A 7,699-nucleotide genomic window follows, 5' to 3' on the forward strand; every position below is an offset into this window, starting at 1 on the left:
TATCTTTATCTTTGAGTTGAGGTCAACTTATCTTCAAGGGAACCGCCCTTATCTCTATAGGCTTGGACGGCCTTTGGATTTTGGTCGTGTTCCTCTGTTTGGGCCTTCTTGGGACTTCTTGTCTATTTGGCCGAGCTCTTTTTGAGAAGAGGTCGGATAGTCTGACCTTAAGAGGTCGGTCGCTTTGTCGCCGATCATCCCGGGTCTGATGGCTCGACCCAGGGTATGAACAGATGGCTTCTTCTTGTTTGAAAATTTCTGTTAGGTCCTTTACAGAGAGTTGTACTTTAGCTTCTCTTAGCTTTCTCTTTAAGGTCCTTTCAGGTTCAGGATCAGCTTCAACAAGAATTCCCTTGTCCTTGCTCCTGCTCATATGAAAGAGAGGAGACGAAAGTATGGAATCCTCTATGTCATAGTATAGAGATTCCTCTTGTGCCATCCTGGCGTTAAACGCTCAGAATGGTATCCATTCTGGCGTTTAACGCCCAAAATACTACCCTTTTGGGCGTTTAATGCCCAGCCAGGTATCCTGGCTGGCATTTAAACGCCAGTTTTCCTTCTTCACTGGGCCTTATGAATGCCCAGCTTTTTCTATGTAATTCCTCTGCTGGGTGTTCTGAATCTTCAATTCTCTGTATTATTGACTTGAAAAGACATAATTTTGAAAAAAAAATTTTGAAATTTTTAATGATGAGAAACAATCAAAACGCAACTAATCATGGAAAACTAAGATTAAACAAACAATGTATGCAAGACACCAAATTTAAAAAGTTTCATATTAGAGACACTAACAAATTGAGAATGCATATGAAAAACAACAAAACACACAAGACAAGAGAATTTAAAGATCAGAGCAAGAAAATCATCAAGAATAACTTGAACATCAATGAAGAACTTAATGCATGTAATTTTCGAAAATTAGAAGAATAAAGACATGCAATTGACACCAAACTTAAAATTAGACACTAGACTCAAACAAGAAACATAAAATATTTTTTATTTTAAGATTTTATAAATTTTTTTATGATTTTTCGAAAATTATGTGGAAAAAAAAATAAAGAGATTCAAAATTTTTAATGAGAATTCCAGGAATCATGCAATGTTAGTCTAAAACTCCGGTCCAGGAATTAGACATGGCTTACTAGCCAGCCAAGCTTTCAGTGAAAGCTTCGGTCCAAAACACTAGACATGGCCAATGGCCAGCCAAGCTTTAGCAGATCATTACGTTCAATAGCAAGATTGATAGAAATCAACAAGCTCTTGTGATGATAAGTTGAAACCTCGGTCCAAAAGATTAGACATGGCTTCACAGCCAGCCAAACTTCAACAAATCATCATGAAACTCTAGAATTCATTCTTAAAAACTTTGAAGAACAAAATAATAAAATTTTTTTGTAAATTTTTTTTTCAAAAATTAAAAGAATAACAAGCTTAAAAATAAAATAAAATTACCTAATCTAAGCAACAACATGAACCATCAGTTGTCCAAACTCGAACAATCCCCGGCAACGGCGCCAAAAACTTGGTGCACGAAATTGTGTTCATCAATGGCGCCAACAACTTGGTACGCACAATTGTAATCTCAACTCTTTGTCACAACTCTGCACAACTAACCAGCAAGTGCACTGGGTCATCCAAGTAATAAACTTTACGTGAGTAAGGGTCGATCCCACGGAGATTGTCGGCTTGAAGCAAGCTATGGTCATCTTGTAAATCTCAGTCAGGCGGATTCAAATGGTTATGGAGTTTAAGATAATTAAAATATGAATAAAATATAAAATAAGATAGAGATACTTATGTAATTCATTGGTGAGAATTTCAGATAAGCGTATGAAGATGCTTTGTTCCTCCTGAACTTCTGCTTTCCTATTGTCTTCATCCAATCATTCATACTCCTTTCCATGGCAAGCTGTATGTTGGGTTTCACCGTTGTCAATGGCTACCTCCCGTCCTCTCAGTGAAAATGGTCCAAATGCGCTGTCACCGCACGGCTAATCATCTGTCAGCTCTCGATCATGTTGGAATAGGATCCATTGATCCTTTTGTGTCTGTCACTACGCCCAACACTCGCGAGTTTGAAGCTCGTCACAGTCATCCCTTCCTAGATCCTACTCGGAATACCACAGATAAGGTTTAGACTTTCTGGATCTCAGGAATGGCCACCAATAATTCTAGCCTATACCACGAAGGTTCTAATCTTAGATTAGAAACCCAAGGGATACACATTCAAGCTTGTTTGCATGTAGAACGGAAGTGGTTATCAGGCACGCGTTCATAGGTGAGAATGGTGATGAGTGTCATATAATCATCACATTCATCATGTTCTTGAGTGCGAATGAATATCTTGGAGAAGAAATAGACTTGAGTTGAATAGAAAAACAATAGTACTTTGCATTAATTCATGAGGAACAGCAGAGCTCCACACCTTAATCTATGGTGTGTAGAAACTCCACCGTTGAAAATACAAAAGTAAAAATAGGGTAGACATGGCTGAATGACCAGCCTCCCATGGAGGTCTAAGATAGCATAAGACTTATCAAAGATGAAAATACAATAGCAAAAGGTCCTATTTATAGAGAACTAGTAACCTAGGGTTTACAGAAATAGGTAATTAATGCAGAAATCCACTTTCGGGCCCACTTGGTGTATGCTTGGGCTGAGCATTGAAGCTTTCACATGTAGAGACTTTTCTTGAAGTTAAACGCCAGCTTTGGTGCCAGTTTGGGTGTTTAACTCCAGCTTTTATACCAGTTCTGGCGTTTTGACGCCAGAATTTTTATGCTGACTTGGAACGCCGGTTTGGGCCATCAAATCTCGGGCAACGTATAAACTATTATATATTGCTGGAAAGCCCAGGATGTCTACTTTCCAACGCAATTGAGAGCGTGCCAATTGGGCCTCTGTAGCTCCAGAAAATCTACTTCGAGTGCAAGGAGGTCAGAATCCAACAACATCTGCAGTCCTTTTGCAGCCTCTGAATCAGATTTTGATCAGGTCCCTCAATTTCAGCCAGAAATTACGAAAGATGTGAAGTGTTCACACGATAACGAAAAGCATAAAAGATAAGATACCAGTACAAGATAACAAAACATATGTAGATATATGAACTTATATGCTTTTTGGCATCATTTTCATATAGTTTTTAGCATGTTTTATTTAATTTTTATTAAGTTTTTATAGCTTTTAATGTAAAATTTATAATTTTGGATTCTACTTTGAGTTTTTCTATTTTTGTACAATTTTAGTTATTTTCTGGCTGAAATTGTGGAGCTAGAGCAAAAGTCTGATTCAGAGACAGAGAAAGCACTGCATATGCTGTCCGGATCTGACCTCCTTGCACTTGTAAGAGCTTTTCTGGAGCCACAGAAGTCCAAATGGAGCTTTGTCAATGGCTATGAAAAGCTAACATCTAGAGCTTTCCAAAACTGGCATCCAACACCAGCTTCCTGCCCCAGTCCAGGCGTCCAGCGCCCAAAGGAGGAGACCAGTATCCAAACACCCAAAGAGGACCCCTAGCCAGCGTTCAATGCCCTAGAGCCTCATAGCACGTGGATCTCATCAAAGCTCAGCCCAAACACTCACCAAGTGGGCCCTAGAAGTTGATTTTAGTACTAAAAAGACTATTTTACCCTTCTCATGTAATCCTTAGTCATTAGTTTAGTATTTAAGGGATATTTTACATAATCTTGGAGGAATTTTTGCCATATTTTCGTGTATCATTGTGTTTTCTATCAGTATGAGTTTCTAAAGCTCCTAGGTTGAGGAGAGGAGCCCTGCTGAGTTTTATGGATTAATAAAAGTATTACTGTTTCTCTTCAATTCGTGTTTGATTCAATTCTAAGATGTATCTTCGTTCTTCATATTAATACCGGGTTCCTAACAACCACCCGTGTTCTTCTTGGGTTCATGTGAATACGTAACTAGAAAGCATCGAACCACCAGCTTTATTATACATCTCTTAGACGGCTAATCCACGACTTTGTTGGGGAATTCTTGAGACACCAGTTCAGTCGAGGTATAGGGAGATTAGGGTCTCTGTGGTAGAGGCTACAACCCAAAGGTGTAGCATTCTCTGATATGGAAGACCTGACCTTGTCTATGGTGTTTTGAGTAAGATCATTAAGGAGAATGGACTGCAGGAGCTTCACCATCAATCAGAATGGATCCACACTAACACTGGGGTTCAGATCTGGAGGACATTGGTGACCGCGACCGTACGGCGTTGATCACATATAGCCTGCCATAAAAGAAATGATTCACAATTGAAGAAGATAGTAAGACCAGAGATAATCTAGATGGACAATGCATCTCCGAGCCTTAACTATCTTCTTATCATTATAAACAGATCAACCTAGTTTAGATCTCATTATTTTCTTTTATGCGATTAATCAAACCACCTACCTTTCTATTCGCCTGACTAAGATCTACAAGATAACCATATCTTGCTTCAAATTACAATCCTCGTGGGATCGACCATGACTCGCTCAGGTATTACTTGGACGACCTAGTGCACTTGCTGGTACATTTGTACGAAAGTGTGGGATTTCGTGTAGCATATTTTTGGCACCGTTGTCGGGGATTGTTCGAGTTTGGACAACTGACGGATTATCTTTTTCCTTAGATTAGTTATTGTCATTAATTTTGTTAGAGTGTTTTATTTTGTTTTTCTTTTTTTCAAAAAATCAAAAATTTTTTCAAAAAAAAAAATTTCAAAAATCTTTTCTTTTCTTTATTTAATCTTTGTTTTTGGTTTGAGTCTATTGTTTTTCTTCTTGTTGAAATTTTCGAATTCTTTAAGTCTTTATTTCTAAAAAATTTTCAAAAATAGTTTCTTTTGATTTGAGTCTTGTGTCAATCTTTAAGTTTGGCGTCTTCTTGTGTCTTTTCTTTAAATTTTTTAAAATTTTGTCTTTGGTTTTCAAAATTTTTAAATTTGGTGTCTTTTGCATGCTCTTGTGTTCGTTGAATTCTTTGAGTTTTGTTCTTGGTGTTCTTCTTGATCTTCAAAGTGTTCTTGTTTTTCTCTTTGTTTTGATTTTAAAATTTTTAAGTTTGGTGTCTCTTTCTATTTTCCTTCTAATTTTCGCAAAGTAGGTGTCTTAGATCTAAAAATTTTAAGTTTGTGTCGTTTTGTTGTTGTTTTTCTTTTTCTTCATTAAATTCAAAAATAAAAAAAATAAAATATCTTTTCTTATCTTTAATTAATTTTTTGAAAATTTTAATTAAAATATCTTTCTGTTTTCCTTCAAATCTTTTTAAAATCAATCTTTTCAAAAATCTTATCTTATCTTTTTATTTTTCTTTAAAATTCAAAAATCTTATCTTATCTTATTTCAAATTCAAATTTTAAAATTCAATTTTCAAAAATTCAAAATTTAAAATTTTATATTTCAAATTTCAAATTTCAAAATCAAACCTTTTCAAAAATCAAATCTTTTTCAAATCTTTATTTGATGTTGTTTCAAATTCAAAATTCAAAATTTAAAATTTCAAAATTTAAAATTTAAAATTCAACTTTCAAAATTCGAAATTCAATTTCAAAATTCCAAATTTAAATTTTAAATTTCAAATTTTTAATTCAAATCTTTTTAATTTTAAAACTTATCCTTTCTTAACTTCTTTATCTTATCCTTCTTACCTAACTTATCTTATCTTTTCTATCTTATCTTCTTTTAAATTTTAAAATTAAATCTTTTTCAAACCTTTTCAATTCTTATCTTATCTTGTTAACTTTTTCAAATATTTCTAAAATCAAATCTTTTCTAATCTTCTATCTTATCTTATTTTCAAATCTTTTCTTAATTAGTTACTTGTTTTCTCTCTCTTCTTTTTTCAAAACTTCTTAACTAATTCCTCTTTCTTCTAATTTTTAAAAATTTCTTCTTCTATTTATCTCTCTTCTTTTTTGAAATTCATTAATTAATTTTCAGTTTTTTTTAATTAAATCAACTTTTATTTTCGAAATAAATAAATAAATAAAATAAAAACAAAAAATATTTTAATTCTTATTTCTCTTCTCACTTCTAATTTTTGAATTCTTCTTCTCTCTTTATTCAAATTCTTCTTCTTCTTTTTCTTCTTCTTCTTCTATATTCATTCTTCTTTTTCTTCTTTCTTCACATCTCACACGGAGTCCTCTATTCTTGAACATAAAGCTCCCATTCTCCTCTTTTCCTGGTTTCTTCTTTTCTTGTTTATGACCAAGAACAGGGATAAAAAACCTCTTTTTAATCTTGATCTTGAACCTGAGAGGACTTTAAGGAGGAGCTTACAACAAGTTAAAGCACAACACTCCAAAAGAAACCTCTCAGAAAATTTCGAGTAAGAAGCTGAAGACATGGCCGAACATGAAGGAGAGCCAAGAAAGGTTCTTGGTGACTTTACCATGCCTACCACCAACTTTTTATGGCAGAAGTATCTCTGTACCTACCATTGGAGCTAACAACTTTGAGCTTAAGCCTCAGTTAGTCTCTCTTCTGTAACAGAATTGTAAGTTCCATGGACTTCCACCTGAATATCCACACCAATTCCTGTCGGAATTCTTGCAAATCTGTGACATTGTTAAGACCAATAGAGTAGATCCTGAGGTCTACAGACTTATGCTCTTTCCCTTTGCTGTAAGAGACAGAGCTAAGATATGGTTGGATTCTCAACCAAAAGAGAGCCTAGACTCTTGGGAGAAGCTGGTCAATGCCTTTTTGGCCAAATTCTTTCCTCCTCAAAGGATGAGCAAAATCAGAGTGGAAGTTTAAACCTTCAGACAAAAAGAAGGTGAATCCCTCAATGAAGCTTGGAAAAGATACAAGTAACTGATCAAGAGGTGTCCTCCTGACATGCTCTCAGAATGGTCTATACTAGGAATTTTCTATGATGGTCTTTTTGAGATGTCCAAAATATCATTGAACAGCTCGGCTGGTGGATTACTCCACTTGAAGAAAACGCCTGCAGAAGAAAGAGAACTCATTGAGATGGTTGCAAACAACCAATTCATGTACACCTTTGAGAGAAATCCTGTAAATAATGGGATCCCTCAGAAGAAAGGAGTTCTTGATGTTGATACTCTGAATGCCATATTGGCTCAGAACAAGATCTTGACCCAACAGGTCAATATGATTTCACAGTATTTGATTGGAATGCAAGCTGTAGCTGGCAGCACTCAGGAAGCTTCTTCTGAAGTAGAAGCTTATGATCCTGATCAACCCACCATGGAGGAGGTGAATTACATGGGAGAACTGGTGCAGAATTTAAAGTCCACAAACTAACCAGCAAGTGCACCGGGTCATACCAAGTAATACCTCAGGTGAGTGAGGATCGATCCCACGAGGATTGATGGATCAAGGAACAATGATTGAGTGATTGCCTTAGTTAGACAAACAGAAAATGGTGATTGGGTATCAAATTCATGAACAGTAAATTCAGAATATCAGAAAAGCAAGCAGTAAACAAGTAATGAATAATATATGGAGAAATAGTTAAGGCTTCAGAGATATCTATTTTTTGGATTGACTTTTCTTACTAACTATTTTAATCATGCAAGATTTAATTCATGGCAAACTATATGTGACTAAACCCTAATTCCTTAGACCTTTTTAGTCTCTTCTAACCTTCATCAATTGCCAATTCCTTGGTCACTTAATTCCAATTAGAGGGTGAAGCCTAATTCTAGTTTATGTGCCATAGAAATCCTAATTAACTAAAT

At 35.3% G+C, this 7,699-nt stretch overlaps 1 non-coding gene across 1 annotated transcript; it reads right to left on the minus strand.

Annotated features, from left to right (window-relative positions):
• Positions 1 to 6,731: 6,731 nt before the first annotated feature.
• On the minus strand, positions 6,732 to 6,840 carry LOC148553501 (small nucleolar RNA R71). The gene has a single exon (XR_015893077.1). It is a non-coding gene; the product is annotated as a small nucleolar RNA R71 (small nucleolar RNA).
• Between the last annotated feature and the right edge of the window lie 859 nt (positions 6,841 to 7,699).

The sequence above is a fragment of the Arachis ipaensis genome, chromosome B7 (assembly GCF_059453495.1).
Source record: "Arachis ipaensis isolate K30076 ecotype BB chromosome B7, ASM5945349v1, whole genome shotgun sequence".
NCBI classification, from domain to species: domain Eukaryota; kingdom Viridiplantae; phylum Streptophyta; class Magnoliopsida; order Fabales; family Fabaceae; genus Arachis; species Arachis ipaensis.